The sequence below is a fragment of the Eptesicus fuscus genome, chromosome 15 (genome assembly GCF_027574615.1).
Source record: "Eptesicus fuscus isolate TK198812 chromosome 15, DD_ASM_mEF_20220401, whole genome shotgun sequence".
In the NCBI taxonomy this organism is placed as follows: domain Eukaryota; kingdom Metazoa; phylum Chordata; class Mammalia; order Chiroptera; family Vespertilionidae; genus Eptesicus; species Eptesicus fuscus.
The window spans coordinates 18,244,323-18,260,834 of NC_072487.1; positions in this window are offsets into that span (position 1 = coordinate 18,244,323).

The following is a 16,512-nucleotide window of genomic DNA, read 5'->3' on the forward strand; positions in this document are numbered from 1 at the left end:
TTAATTGGATTGTATGTCTTCATTTTGTTAAGTTGTATGAGTTCCGTATATATTTTGGATGTTAAACCTTTATCAGATATATCATTGGCAAATATGTTTTCTCACACAGAGAACTCCCTTTTCGTTTTGTTCATGGTTTTTTTGCTGTGCAGAAGCTTTTTATTTTTATGTAGTTCCATTTGTTTATTTTCTCCTTAGTTTCCTTTGCCCTAAGAGATGTATCCGTGAACACATTGCTTTGAGAGATGTCTGAGATTTTGCTGCCATGGTTTCTTCTAGGGTTTTTATGGTTTCATGTATTACATTTAAGTCCTTTATCCATTTTGAGTTTATTCTTGTGTATGGTGTAAGTTGGTGGTCTAGTTTTTTGCATGTCGCTGTCCAATTTTTCCCAACACCATTTATTGAAGAGACTGTCTTGACTCCATTGTATGCTCTTGCCTCCTTTGTCAAATATTAATTGAGCATATTGGCTTGGGCCAATTTCTGGGAGGTCTCTATTCTGTTCCATTGATCTATGTGTCTGTTCTTGTGCCAGTACTAAGCTGTTTTGATTACAGTTGCTTTGTAGTATAACTTTATATCTGATACTGTGATTTCCCTCCTCCCCCCATTTTGTTCTTCTTTCTCAAGGTTGCTATGGCTATTCAGGGTCTTTTTTTGGTTCCATATAATTTTTTGGAGTCTTTGTTCTGGACCTGTGAAATATGCTATTGGTATTTTAATAGGGATTGCATTGAATCTATAGATTGCCTTGGGTAGTATGGACATTTTAATGATATTAATTCTACCAATCCATGAACACTTGTTTATATCTTCCTCTGTCTTTTTTCAACATTCTGTGCTTTTCTGAGTACAAGTCTTTTACCTCCTTGGTTAAGTTTATTCCTAAGTATTTTAATTTTTTGTTGCAATGATAAATGGGATTGTTTTAGTTTCTCTTTCTGATAATTCATTATTGGTGTATAAAAATGCTATCAATTTGTGAGTGTTAATTTTGTATCCTGCTACATTGCTGAATTCATTTATTAAATCTAGTAGTTTTTTGGTGGAGTCTTTAGGGTTTTCTGTGTCATCTGTGAATAATGAGAGTTTTACTTCCTACTTTTCTATTTGGATGCCTTTTATGTTTTCTTCTTGTTTGATCTCTGTGGCTAGCACATCCAGTACTATCCTATATAATAAAAGGCTAATATGCAAATTGTCCCCTCAACCAGGAGTTTGGGAGTTACACCAGGAATTCAACCAGGGGGTGGGGCCAGCCAACTGCCCTTGGCCCCTCCCTCCAGCCAGCCTGGCCCATATTTGTGCACTGGGCCTCTAGTGTTAAATAAGAGTTGTGAAAGCGGATATCCTTGTCTTGTTCTCGTCCTTAGGGAAAATGGTTTTAATTTTTGCCCATTGAGTATGATGTTGGCTGTAGGTTTATCATATATTGTCTTTATTATGTTGAGGTATGATCCCTCTATTCCCACTTTGCTGAGAGTTTTTATCAAAAATGGGTGTTGGATTTTGTCTAATGCTTTTCTGCATCTATTGATATGATCATGTGATTTTTGTCTTTCAATTTGTTTATGTGATGTAAAACATTTATTCATTTTCAAATATTGTACCAGCCCCGCATCCTGGAATAAATCCCACTTGGTTATGGTATATGATCTTTTTGCTCTATTGCTAGATCTCATTTGCTAATATTTTGCTGAGAATTTTATACATCTATGCTTATCAGGGATATTGGCCTGTAATTCTCTTTCTTTGTGGTGTCTTTATCTGGTTTTGGATTTAGGATAATGCTGTCCTCATAAAAAGAGGTTGAAAGTGTTCCTGAAACTCTCTTTTCTAACTGTAAATTTGAATGTCTTGAAATTGTCTCTGTGCTCTTTGATTTTCTGCATGCACACCACTCCCTAATTTTAATCCCCTGATTCATTTATATTATAACCAGGCCCTTATAGGCTGTTGTATTGGTGACCTCTGCTTTAAAACAGCCTGATGACATTGATCATATATGACCCCCATTTTATTGCTGAGACAAAAATAAAATATGCAACTTGATCAATGCCACCCTGTTGGTGAGTGGGCTAGGATTTGAAAAAAATTCTTCTTACCAGAGAGCAAGCTCATAACCAATGTTCTATATTTCCTTATTACCATGGTGGGTTTCCATAGGATGGTATAGTGTGTTTCTTTAGGAACAAGAAAAGTTGTCCTGAAACATTCATCTTTCCGTTTCTCTGTTCACTGAGCAGCTGTCTATTAAAAACTATTAGCATGTGGGTGATATCCCTCCTGTCTTTGCCTCACTTATAAGTATCATTTCCATTTTTCCACACTAGCCAAAGGCTCTCTCTCATCTCACCTGTGAGTAGGGTTCTAGGGCATTTGGTTTCTGGATTGGGAGATGCTTGAGAAGAGTGCCATAGAAGAAGCTTTTGAAGAACAGAAACTAGGCCTGGCCGGCATGACAGTGATTGAGCATTGACCTATGAACCAAGAGGTCATGGTTTGATTCCAAGTCAGGGCACATGCCCAGGTTGTAGGCTTGATCCCCAGTAGGGGGCATGTGGAAGGCAGCCAATAATGATTCCCTTTCATCATTGATGTTTCTCTTCCTCTCTCTTCTCTCTCTCTTTCTCTCTCTCTTTCTCTCTCTCTCTCTCTCTCTCTCTCCCCCAGCTTCTCTCTGAAATCAATAAAAATATTTTTTTGAACAAAGGACAGAAACTAGTGGCATCCACCTTCATAACTCCATCTCCTGGCCCAGAAACTGGTACATGGCAGCTGGTCAACAAGTGTGGGCTATCACTATTGTTATTGTTATTATTATTATTGCTATTACTATCAAGGAACTAACTAACAGATAATAACATTCACCCAAATACCTAAAACTACCACTTGAGAGTGACATTTACCTTTTATTTTATGAGTATCTTTTCCAATTAATTTGTAAATGAAATAATTTCCCAGGTTGGCCAATATTTCTGTTTTACATATTGAATATAGAATATTAGCTTCAGTGTATTCATTGATTTATTCACCACTTATTTAGTCAACAAATACTTATTGAAATGTCCAGTATTAGGAGCTGGGATACAGAGAGATTAGAATTTCAGCACTTAAGGTTAATACATTCTCACGCCGTGTTTTCAAATAGCAGGACACAATTCAGTAGTGAGACATAAGATTAATTTAGTGAATCATGACAAGAATTAAAGAAAATAAAAGAGAATAGAATAGAAAGTACTAAACTGAACTTCAGGTATTATATTATGAATTTATTTCCATAACATCTATGAATGCATTATGAATATCCTGAGTGGCATTGTAAAGAGCATTTCTTACAATAGGCTGACAGATCAAACAGCACTGAAAGCCACTGGTCTGATGGTCCAGAGAGGAGGGTGCAGAAGAACAGATGCTTGAATAAGAAGATGACCAGATGGCTGCATTACAAGGGTTTCCTTTGCCCCTCAGGTGTTTCTCAGTAAATCAACAGACATCCACAGATTGAAAAACACTTGAAAACACTAGTCCAAATCTCAGATGCTTTATGCTTTGGGACTAGAACTATTTTCTGGCCTTAAAGCCTTCGCCCTCCCCTTTGATAGTGCCTGAAATTAGCTACACACACACACACACACACACACACACACACACACACGCATCATTTTTATAATTTTAAAAAATGTGTAAGCTCCAAGGCTTTCTTATTAGAGAACCCACCAATTTAATCACGTAATCCCATTCCCACTATCACAGATAGCTTAAATATTTACAGGGTTGAGTGGGAACCAGTAAATGTAAAAAGGCTGTCAAGCTTGGCAGCATTGTCAATAATTCAGTAGTAACCTTCTTGCTGAAGACCAAAGCCAGGAAGACCAATCCCTGTGCCAAATGTGGGTTCCAACCAAGTTTATATTTCTATTCCAGTCTCATCACTTGTGTGTGTGCACGTGTGTATCTCTGTGTGTGTGTGTGTGTGTTCATCGATTGTTTATTTTTTCTAAGCCCTTTGTTCAGCCTCTTGCAAATCGCTTTCCAGGTCTATGTTTGGAATTTCCTGCCACACATGCTCAAGATTTTCAACCAAATCCAGACAGCACAGTTCTGTCTTGTTTAGAATTGTTTTCCTTTAAGGAGTCCTCCAACCTGGCTTTGAAGCACGCACCCTGGGATGATAAATGGGAGAAACTCACACCTCTGGGAAGGGCTGCGATTCCACTCTGTCTGCCTGGAGCCCGAGCAGAGCGGCTCTAAATTGATTTACAGAGACAACTGGGAAAATGGGAAAGCGTTTCCGTGGAGATGCAGCTAATTAAAGGCTAGAGTGACCAGCTCAGTCTTCTTTGGCTCTTTCTTATGTCTGAGCACCATATTCCTTTACAGTACAGAAGTTCCCAACTCTAGGATGGCCATATTAACTCATTGGGAAATATTTTCTCAAATAGAGCGGTAGGCACTCCTAAAAGTCATCATTTTGAACCTGTCCTCCAGCCATTTGCCTTTCCCAGTTGAGGGGCAGGAGGGGCGATTGTTTTCCTTTTCAGCTTGTTTTTTGAGGAACAGCTGCCTCCCTGGACATTTGGCGAACTCTTCTCTAATCTGAACAAAATCACTAGGAGCCAAGCGCTAGGTAAATGGAAAGTAGGTACCTTAAGGCTAAACAGATTGTGTGTTTTCTCCAACAGATGAGTGTTCTTTCTAAGCAAGATCAGAGAAAAGGTACTGAAACATATCTTGGATTGGTGGTGGGAGGTGTTGGATTTTCTGAAAGCAAAGCAAATAAGCTAAACCCCTTGTTTCCAGTCCAAGTGAAATCTGAGGTCACGAATGAGTGACAGCTACAAAGAGTGTACAATTTCCAAAAGCGGTCATTGCTACACAGGTAATTATTAACAGTAACCAAGGCTGCTAATTCTGCCCCCTTTCTCTACTACCTCCTGCTCACCTCAGTATAGAATTCCCTTTGTGTTTCCATGGTAATTGAGAGTGGTTTACATGACATATTCTTTAAAAGCAGGCTTGGGAAATCCTTCCTTAGTGTGTTGATCTTATTAACTATATTCTGTTGTACCAGCTTGATATCAGGTTAAATGGATGATTTCAAACCTTTGAACCATGCATTTTATTTCCAGGTCTTCACTCAAATCTATTGTGAAAATATATACTGGGTGTGATTTAATAGTAAGTTCGTTGTAGCTTTTATAACTGAGTGGACTGGTTTTTCAGACTCAGTGTCTAAATGGCAATAGATCCACCCTGTCATTTCATTTTCTCTTAGGTTAGTAACTAAAGCATTTATCCCCATTTAAATTTTACTTAATATTATTTTTTCTCTATTATTCCTGCTGTTGACTGCAGATCTCTACTCTTTCCACAGTCATACCTGTACCTGATCATCTTCTTGAATCAAACCAGTTAATTCAGGTCAACATGCCTAGAATAATGACTGCTACATAGTAGGTATTTCAGTGCATGCTTTTATCCCTTGCAGATCTGTAATGTGATCCTCTTACTAGCAAATAGATGGTTGTTCAAGGGAATGTCAAGGCTGGATAATAGTAATGGACCAGGTTGGTTGGTTAGTTGATTTGACTTTTTGTTTTTAGTAACAGTCAATCGTATTTCTTACCACCAAGTTCTTGGACTAAGATCTCAGGAAGGAATTGGTAACAGAGAAGCAGCAGAAACCTCTTCTTTAGGAATATAACTTAGCCATCACAATCCCCTTGTGTGTGAAAGTGAGCATGTGGATTAGGGACCTCACTTCCATGGACTTCAATAATAGCGACTGTGAGGGGGAGAGATGTGCAGTCATTGAGCACTTGGCCTCTGGTCCTAGACTGACTTGGCTCAAATCCCACCTTTGCCACTTACAAGCTGTGAAAACTTGGGCAAATTGTCTAATAGTTCTGTGCCTCAGTCCCTCATCTATAAACTGTGGCTAATCATGTACTTACCATGAGGGTTTCTAAATACCGATTAAATAAGTTAATATGCACATAAAACATCTATTGTATGCTAAGGATTGCGTACATTTGTTATATTATTATCTTTTAAAATTGCCCTCATCTCTGTGGTAAATAGTGGAAAGAAATTTGATAGGTGATACCGAGAAGAAAAGAATGTAAGGAAAAAAACAGAGATATGCTTCCTTTTAGAGGCAGAGAGGAAGGACATGTTAGAAAACATAAGCAATTTTTGGAGAAAGTATTGGGAGGTATTGGCCAGAAAAAAATACTTTAAATGTAGTAATGCTGAAGAAGAGGGAGATGTATCAGGTTTAGCTGGTATATATAGAATAAATTAAATGCGGTCTTTTAGGGGAGACATTGGGAGGAACTGGCAGGCCATGAATATAGACTGTTTTCATCTGGGGATCTCTAGAGTGAGGTGAATTTGAGTCATGGTAGGAGTTTGGCCAACTGAGGCAGTCTTCTAAGACTGGGGGGTTGGGCATGGACTGTTCTGTCCCCGCTCCTGCCAGACATGGTGGGAGGTGATGCTGATGCATTGGGGACCAGTGGCTCCTCACACTAATAACAATGGAATGAGATATAACAGGTGCAAAACAAGTAAGTGGCTATTAGGAGTAGCCCAACACACTGGAGGACAATCTGAGCTGGAGTTAGGGAGAGGGTTGGAAAGTAGACGGAAGATAGCACAAGGGAATTGTCCATACAGGAGATTGTACTGAACCTACCGTGTGCTAGAAACTTCTGTGTTAACCCATGTTGCCTCATCGCTTCATCCGTTTTACCTGATGGCCTTTGCACCATGGAAAACACTCCAGGACAAGGAAACCCAGAGCTCATTCTCCTCGTGCTGCGGCTTTGGTGCTATATATAGGCTTACCACAGTCCCTCATAAAAGCTTTAAAAATAAATAAGGGGGGAAATCTTCACAATCTATTAAATACTTTAATTACAAATATAATGCACATACACACTTCTTTTCCAGTTTATGTAACTCTAAAAAAATGAAAATTATTCAGTTATTTGTGTAAGAATGGGTTACTTATTTTAATGTAAAGATATTTATTTTTTAGGCTACTACTCCTGTATTTGGATGTGTGTATACATATATACATATAGCATATAAATATGTATATTTATATATTATGTCTGTGCATACAGTATGTGATCTCAAAAGCATATTAGTGTACATGAGATGGGTAAACTCCTGAACTCCAAGAGGACAAATCTATATATATAAAAGACTAATATGCAAAGTGTCTCCTCGAGAGTTCACCCAGAATTGGAGTTCGATCGCTTGCTATGATGTGCGCTGACCACCAGGGGGCGGCGCGGAACATGGCTGGCGACCAGGGGCTATGGCTGGGTGCTGAGGGAGCCAGGGAAGGAGGGGAGGGGGAGGAGGGGAGGAGGGGAACCTGATGGGCCCTGATTGCCAGCCAGACCTAGGGACCCTACTCGTGCATGAATTTCGTGCATTGGGCCTATAGTAAAAAATAAAGACTAGTGGGAAAGAGCCATGCATGATATTCTTTCAATATATTCTTATTTAAATGATGTTGATTTTAACAGAGTCTTTGATTTCAGTGTCTCATTTGAACTTCCTAAACTTTAAAGATAAAAGCAGCATAAGAAGAGGAGAAAGACCAGCTGCAATCTCCACATAGAGATGATGACTTTAATGTTTCAGTGCAAGGACTATCTTTATGCCATTTCCTCTACACATGCATGCAAAACACAAGCATAGACACACTTTCTAGGTAGATAGAGAGTTGATAGACTTGTAAAACTGCAATCACCCAAAGCATGCTTTCAATTCTTTTTTTCACTTAAAAATGTATGGTCAAGATCTTTTCATGGCCCAAAATAGAAAAGCTCATTATAGTTATAACTATTAATATGCACACAGTATTATAAATGTTTTGATTAATTTTATTTTTATCCCAATCTATATGCCTTTTTAAATTAAAATCTATCATCTTTTAATTAAAATAGTGTTTGTTTCCTTAAATATACAAGTAGTACATAAACACACACTTATTATAAAAATTGCAAGTAAAGCCCTCTTTTATCTCACCTAATACCAGATTATCCCCCTTCCTCCTCCATCTGCAGTCTCCTTTGCTACAGAATGAACTTCTGCTCATATTTGGGAGTACATCCTCCCACACATTTTTCTACACGTGTGTGTGTGTGTGTGTGTGTGCGTGTGTGTGTGCGTGCGCGCATGGGTGCCTGTGTAGTTGGAGGTTTTTATTACTTTTTTTTCCTGCAAATCAGTCACTGAATTTAAATATATCCTCTATGATTTAGAAATATTTAGTACTTAGAGAAAATATTTATACAGCTTTAGTTGAAGAGTAAAATAAATCATACATAGTTCATAGTTTATTTATCTTGAATTATGCATAGGATTAGGTTAAATCTAGAAAATCAGTCACCTCAGAGCCTTTTGGTAGTGGATGGATATGGGTAAATGCAGCATAAATTATAAGCAAAACACATTCAGGAAATCACTTTCGAGTCAATGTAGAATACAGTTCATTTAACCTTATAAACTATTTCATAAGTTTCTCTATTATACATCTACGTTTATGTCCTGAGTAGATGCCTTTCTAATCCAAGCCTTAGAATTAGATATTGTATGTATCAATCAATAGAGTATACGTTACATTTTCATGTTTTTTCTGATAAGAATAGTGAAAGGATTCTGAGTTCTTTAATAATACAATAAAATCAAGCTAAGAATAACATTTTAGTCCCAGAGAAACATGCTATTTCTAAGAAAGGGATGGATTATATAATTAAGATAAACACAGGTCTACGTGGTATCATTTGTACACTCCTCTCATATTCCTCATTACTGTTGAGAACATATTCAGGCGATGACAGAAAGAAATGTCTGGACAGCTAACACTACACAAGCATGGTCCAGTTCCGATCCCTTCCCTCTCAGATGGTTCATTTAAAATGTAATCTTATGTAATGGGATTGTAAAATAGAATCTCATATAATCTAATAAAATACAATTTTATGTAAATATGATCTTGTGCAGTGGGACATTTCCTATTGCCTTGGAAATGGTGATGAGGGCCTGAAGCTAAGAACAGGAGGAATGAGGGACCCCCACATTCAAACAACTGGGGCTAGGTTCCCATTCAGGACTACTAAGAGATTGGCTCTGCTGTCACTATCCACCCCAATTCTGATCACCATCTGAGTTTATGTGAGAAGACGAGAAGTGGGTGTGAATGAAAGAACCCCTGGAGTTAGAAGTTGTAGGCCTTAGGATATTTGGGACTATGTCAACCTAGATAAGTTGGAACTGTGTTTCCCAGAATTCCCTTCTCGGTATGGTCTGGGCTCAGGTTGGCCACAAGCAAACTTCTCATGAGAACACAAAGGCACAAGTGAAGCAGCAGCTACCTTGACTCTCCAAAGGCCAGACACTCTGGCAACTCAAGCATATCCTTGGGAACCTGCTAGCTTATTACAGGCATAAGGCAGCAGCCCCACCCAGAGCCCTTCAGTTTCTCATTAGCTTTCCTCCTTCAGCTCAACTCCTGGGTCAGATGTGTGTTTATCTCTGTGACAAAGGTGCCAGCTTCTACAAGATGCTGGAGACTTGAGGCAGTGAGAGACTGACACAGGTTCCAGTCCATCCTGGTGGGTTGCAGCTTATCCCTGTTTTTGCCCATATATCCATCTTTCCCTTCTGACTGCCTGGTCTGCTGATGTTAGGCCCACCACCAGCTGCAGAAACCACAGCTGTAGGTAAACCATATAAACAGAAAGAAGGGACATTCAAGAGAATGACGTAGAGATTGAGGATTCCCTAATGAAGGGAAGACCAGCATTTCCCCATCCTGACTGCATGCTCTTTTGAGCTGGGAACCTGAAGACCATCCTTGCTCCTGCCTCTGTCGGGGAGCAAAGGGAAGAGAGGGAGTCAATGGGAGAACTTGATGCGTCCTCTGGAGTTTGGGGCATGAGTGAACACGGAGCCTGTCTCTTTCCTGGAGGTCTCTGATAATGACAGACCTCCTCGGATCATGGCTGGCCAACAACTGTGCTTAGTGTGCTTGAGAAGAAGATGGCAGCAAAATCCTACCACCTTACCTTTGAGAGTACATGGAGGACTTCCTTAGGGCTCTAGTTCAGGAGGCAGAAGCCATGAGGCTTCCCAGGTGGCTACCAAGGAAGGTTGCCCCACCTGGAGATGGGGCTGGAGATGTAAAACTGTATCTACAAAGTTAAACACAGCTACCCTTGAGCAATGGAGAGTAGAGGTGAACATCACCTGCTAAAACCATGTGGAGAGTATCCATCGCACAGGCCACCAGTGGCAGACAGAACCAGGCCAAGCCACACTGAGACCAGAGATGCCTCCCAATGTAGACAGGCAGCCAGGGCCCTGGTCTTGTCCCCATTCCCCTTCCAAGAGGATCCAGAGACCCAGAAGTGGATGTGGCTGGGGAAGAGATGGCATCCCAGAGTCTGACCTAGGAGAGGAAAGAAAGAGAGAAGTTCAAGGAGAAGCCTGCTTGCGGTGACTTCTGCAAGTCTTTTGAAATACAGATCAAACCTGTGCTGCAGATAAAAGAAGAGGAGATTTGTAATAGTTTTGGGATTAAACTTTCAAACTGAGCAGAACTAATTCTTTTTTTTTAAGTAACTAAGTTTTAACAAGGAGCAATGGAGTATGCCCGAAGAGACCTCTGACATAACAGTTGAGAGCAGTGATTAGTGAAAAATAAAACCATTTCATGTTAGAATTCCCATTGTATTCAGATTTTTCAGTAAAGTGGATACTTTTATGAACACATATGTATATGGATTTATATGCACATGTATTCACACATGAATATCCCCCTCATTTACATGGAAGTAACTGAATTGGAAAGCTTGAGAACCTACATGAGGTTTAGCAAATATGTGCACATGTGCCACTCACCTCACCCCATCCCTTGCCCAAGGCTGACATTACGCATCTGCCACTGCCCTCTTTCACGCTGACCCAGGAATCAGGCACAGAATCCTTCCAACCCAACATTCCAGGCAGCCACTTCCGAGAGATCAGAGTTGGCATCCAAGATGAAACTGTTTATCATCCCTGTCCCAGATTCTAGAACACTGACTGGGAGCAGGGAGTCTGGTTTTGAGCAGTCATGAAAACTATGCCTTTTATTTGCTCACAGCCTATTTATTCTTACTGTGCGCTTAATTCCAGTAAGCTTTATCAGCTGCCATCTGATTTATCACTCCACAGCATGAAAGAGTAAGCTAATTAAGAGTTGGGATTTTACTGGAGTAAACAGCACTAACAGTAGGAAGCCAGGATACCGACAAAAAAAAAAAAAAGAAGGTGACATAATAAAAATAATTTCCATTCGCTAAGTATTTTTAACTTTGTTCCAGGCCCTTTATCCACATTTTCTTTTATCCTTACAACAACGCTCTAAGGTAAATATTACCATTTATTCCCATTTTATAGATGAGAAAACCTGAGGCTCACAGAACTTAAGTGACTTAAACAAGAACACGCAGTTGGGAGTCAATTAAAGCTCCAGCTCCAACCCCAACCCCTCCTGTAAAATTATAAAGTTTCTAAGAGCACAGTCTCCTCCTCGTGTACAATGTAGGAGCAGAGAGTCCCCTGGATCAATGGGACCTAAAGGCATGAATTTTTTAAAAAATATATTTTATGGATTTTTTACAGAGAGGAAGGGAGCGGGACAGAGAGTTAGAAACATCGATGAGAGAGAAACATCGATCAGCTGCCTCCTGCACACCCCTACTGGGGATGTGCCCGCAACCAAGGTACATGTTTCAGTCCGCAGGCCGACGCTCTATCCACTGAGCCAAACCGGTTAGGGCAAGGCATGAATTTTTAAATAGGGTAATACATAATGTTTCTGATGATTACCGGAGTCATTAAGGAAATATTAAATTAATATGTTCTGTAAATAAGGATGGTAGGTAAATGTGAAATATATTTTTAATTTTTTAATTGAAATGCTTTAAAATATTATTTTAAAAGTCTATTATGTGTATATATTGTATTTCACTATATATAGTATATCAGGTAGCCCACTATTAAGCCAGATAAATTGCATTTATGTGTGTATAAGCTCAGGTATGTAATGTGACAATCCTATATAATAAAGGCTAATATGCAAATAGACCAAACGGCGGAACTACCGGTCGCTATGACACACACTGACCACCAGGAGGCAGATACTCAATGCAGGAGCTGCCTCCTGATGGTCAGTGTGCTCCCACAGGGGGAGCGCCATTCAGCCAGAAGCCCTGAGCCGGGCTCATGGCTGACAAGCGCAGCAGCAATGGTGGGAGCCTCTCCCACCTCTGTAGCAGCACTAGGGACTAAGGATGCCCCTTAGACCCATGGGGTGTGGGTCTGAGCCGTCAGTCAGACATCTCCCAAGGGCTCCCGGACTGCGAGAGGGTGCAGGCAGGGCTGAGGAAACCCCCTCTCCCCTGGCCCGAGTGCACAAATTTCATGTACCAGGCCTCTAGTAAATGTCTTAAGAGAAGCTATTGAAATGCTAAATACCAGCTGATCCTATGCCTTCACCACCAACTTTCAGGTCATCCTATATAATAAAAGAGAAACATGTAAATTGACTGTACCTCCACTACGATCACCAGCCAATCAGGAGTGCGTATGCAAATTAACCCATCAAATATGGTGGGTTAATTTGCATATACAGGCACTGGGCAGAGAGCAGAGCGAGAGAACAGGCAGAGAGTGGAGTGGCTTGGGGAACTTGGCTCCCCAAGCCGCCAGACGGAGAGCAGAGAGGGAGAGCTGGTGGCTTGGAGGACTTGGCAGAGCAGGAGGTGGTGGGACGAGACAGAGCAGGAAGCCTAGAGTGCAGGGAGCACCAGGAGTGCTGGGAATCATAGTTCTGGTGGTAGACGGATCTCCTAGACACTAGAGCAAAGTGAGCCTGGAGCAAGTTACTGTTGTGGTAGGGGATGGAGAGAAAGCAAAGGTGAGAGACATAAGTAAAATCAGAGTGTCTAGGAAAAATTAAAGGGAAGATATCCTAAAACTTCCAGGAAATCTCCACCAATGAAGCAAAGAAAAAAAATGCCTCTATTATTCTGTGAGCAACAAACCAAACTGGGTTGGGGTCTCAGACAATTCGCTCATATGATTGCAAAGACAGACAGAAACTCCTGGATTGGAGAGGGCTCCCCTGAGGGCTCCTAGATTGGAGAGGGTACAGGTCGGGCTAAGGGACCCACCCCCCGTGCACCGGGCCCCTAGTTTTCATATAAAAAAATCCCTAACTTTTTTAGTGTTTTTTAAAAATTAGGGAGCGAGATTCTGGAGTTCCTGATTTCTGACTTTATGTTTTTTCCATCTCTACTCCACCTGTAGTACCTGATTAAATCACCAATCCTGGGTTTTATATAATCATTTTACATTCTGCAAACAATGTAAAATCATTTTCCTCTACCCTTACCCAATAGAACTTCTTTCTGGGAGAATCCTCCTTTGAAATACTAAAGAAATGCCAGAGTATCTCAGAGACCCAATTTCAAGTCTTTGCTCAACAACCTAATAGCTTTGTGACTTTAAGCAAGATGCTGGACTTATTATTGTATTTCCTCTTCTGTAAATGGGTACAATATCAGTGTCCACTCCTTGGGCTACTGTGAAGATGAAATGAGCTAACATATGCAAAAGCCTTAACACAGTGTTTGGCACAAAACCAGCCCTCAAAATGTGTTTCCTTAATTATTATTTCCTAAACCCATTTACTTTCAGCATCGTCCAGAGATTGACTGTCTTTGTCTCAGTTATTTAAATGAGATCATTTTCTGGGCCCAACAATTTGTACAAAAGAGAAGAGGGCCTTCTGATTTGCCCAACTCTGAGGTCAGTTGTAGATAAAGGGAATGGTAACCATTTATCTTTGTGGTGAATACCAGATGCACACAGATTAAAATTAAAGAGACTTCTCCAGGTACTCTTCTCTCTGTGAATTTTATTGTGACATTTTAATGCTCAATTTTGGGTGGAGCACAGCTATTTCCATGACAACCAACAACAAGAGATGTCGTTTGGGAAATCATTTCATTGTAATAGCAGACTGGAGCACTAGAAAGAAAATCTCTTATTTAATATCAGAACTTTCAAAAAAAGAGAAAAAAAATTCTTTCGAAAAAAATGATACTGTTTTCAAGTTTGCCTCATTCAGAAATCTTTTTCTTTACATCAGCCCAGGTTCAATTATGCAATCCCAAAGGAAGAAAAGAAAACTCATTGTCTTCACCGTGCAGTGTTGGGCCTGCTTACTAAAAGCAGTGCCTGCTTTGTTTTGTTATAATCCCTCATTCTTTGGGATTTAATGAGACAAGATACTGTATTTTGAAATGAACATATACACAAAGTTAAGTCGATTTCCTTTGGGGATAAATCCTTTATAAAACTCCAGCTTCACAAATTTAAATATAATAATGACTTTGACTAAATCTGTACAGTGAAATCCACTAATGGAGACCACCCCATAGTTCAATAAAACAACACACAACAAGGGGGTCTTGCCAGCAGGTGGTCTCGTAACGCAAATTCACGATAGCTTATGTTCAGTTATTAACTGGAAGGGTTCATGGTGAGATAGAGTCAGCATTGTTCCTTTTCCTCCTTAAAGAATGTCACTTCTCTTCCCTGTGCTCCCCACTGCAGATTCTTGGGTGCTCAATGGTAGGCCCAGCTTCCCCGGAAAAGGCCAACCACCAGGGTGGCCACAGGCCCAGCTGAGTGAAGGTCAGCAAAAATGTCCTCCTCTCTGATTTTAGGCTAATCTGAGGGAAACCTCCGGAGGTAGGGACTAAAGATCCAGAGAACAAAGGCTATTATGCAAATGCACATTGAAAGGGCACAGTTCATAATTTCTCACCATCCTTTGGCTGTTTGGTAGAGAGACCCAGCAATGAGGGACCTGAATTTATGTTTATTTTATACATATTCAGCATTAAACATATGAAAGAGTATCAAGTCTGAGAAAAAATCGCTCTCAGAGCAAAGTAAATCACCCTATAATCCTAGTTCTGCAGCCCAACAACTACTTGCATATATGTATGTTTTCTTTCCGGGTTTTTAAATATATGTAAACTCATGCATATACACAAATGTGTCGTTGGAATCATTAAAGATACAGAGTTTCCTATCCTGCTGTTTTTCATTAACTATCCTATGTTAATACAGTCTTTATCATCGTTATTTGAATGGTGGTGCCCTGGGTTGACAAACTACTTATCCCTCTGTAGTTAAGAGCAGGGGATCTTGAATCTAACTGCCTGAGTTCAAGTCCCAACTGTGACTTCCTGTGAGATCCTGGAGAAGTTGCCTTCAGTTTCCTCATCCGTACAATGGGTCTAATAACAGTGTCTTCTTAGTAGGATTTCTTTTAATGGCGAGTGAAGTCATGGTTCTGCCTTCATGCCTGACCATGCCCTTGGGTCATTCATAGATTCTCCTGGTGTTATATATTATCTTTTCAAAGGGATACCAAACTGATTTTTTTTTTGTTTTGTTTTGTTAATCCTCACCCAAGGATGTTTTTTCATTGATTTTTAGAGAAAGAGGAGGGGAGGGGCAGAGAGTGAGAGAAAGAGAGACAGAGAGACAGAGATAGAGAGAGAAACATCGATTGTTGGCCTCCTGCGTGCATCCCCATGGGGATCAAATGTGCAACCCAAGTACTAGTACATGCTCTTGACTGGAAATTGAACCCATCACCCTTCAGTTCATGGGCTGACACTCTATCCACTGAGTCACACTGGCTAGGGCCCAAACTGATTATTTTTACGGACAAAACACAGAAAGTTGAAATATTGCAGTAAGGCTTTTGCAGAAGAAAATACTAATTGTTTTTCTAACACAGAACAGCGTGTGTTGCTCAGAGGCAGCTTCCAACCACTGGTGAGGCAGGCAGTGCTGGCCTGTCCTCCAGGTAGACACAATGTTGATGTGAAGATAAAGTGACAGGTTATTGGTAGTACTATAGTCCTGCAGTGTGTAAGTCTTTGTGAAAAGCAGAATGCCTGCACTAGAGATCATGCCAGAAGCAATCCTCCCAGATTGTGTCAGCGTTTATGAAGTATGTTCCCCTACACCAGGGCTGAGAGTCACCTCTAGATGTTGAAAACAAAAGAACTAAAGGAACAAATAGATTTGCGAAATGCTGTGTCAAACTCATACAGACAGTATTCCCATTTTTGATGTGCCAATGTGTGAGGGGCTGTATTATACGCTTTCCATGATGGACATTTGTCAGAGATTATATCACGGGACAAATGTTTCAAGAAACACGTTTTGAGAAAGAGCGCTCTACTGAATATTTTAGCGCTGGATCCAAGGAGGTGTTACTTTGTGAAACCTCCTTTCTTTGGAGCAGGTTACTTATAGCTGGTGACCCCATGAACAAGAGACACAACTACATAATTCCCAAACCCAGGTATCGAGCAGTCTTGGAGACTCCGTAGGAAAATACTTACCAAT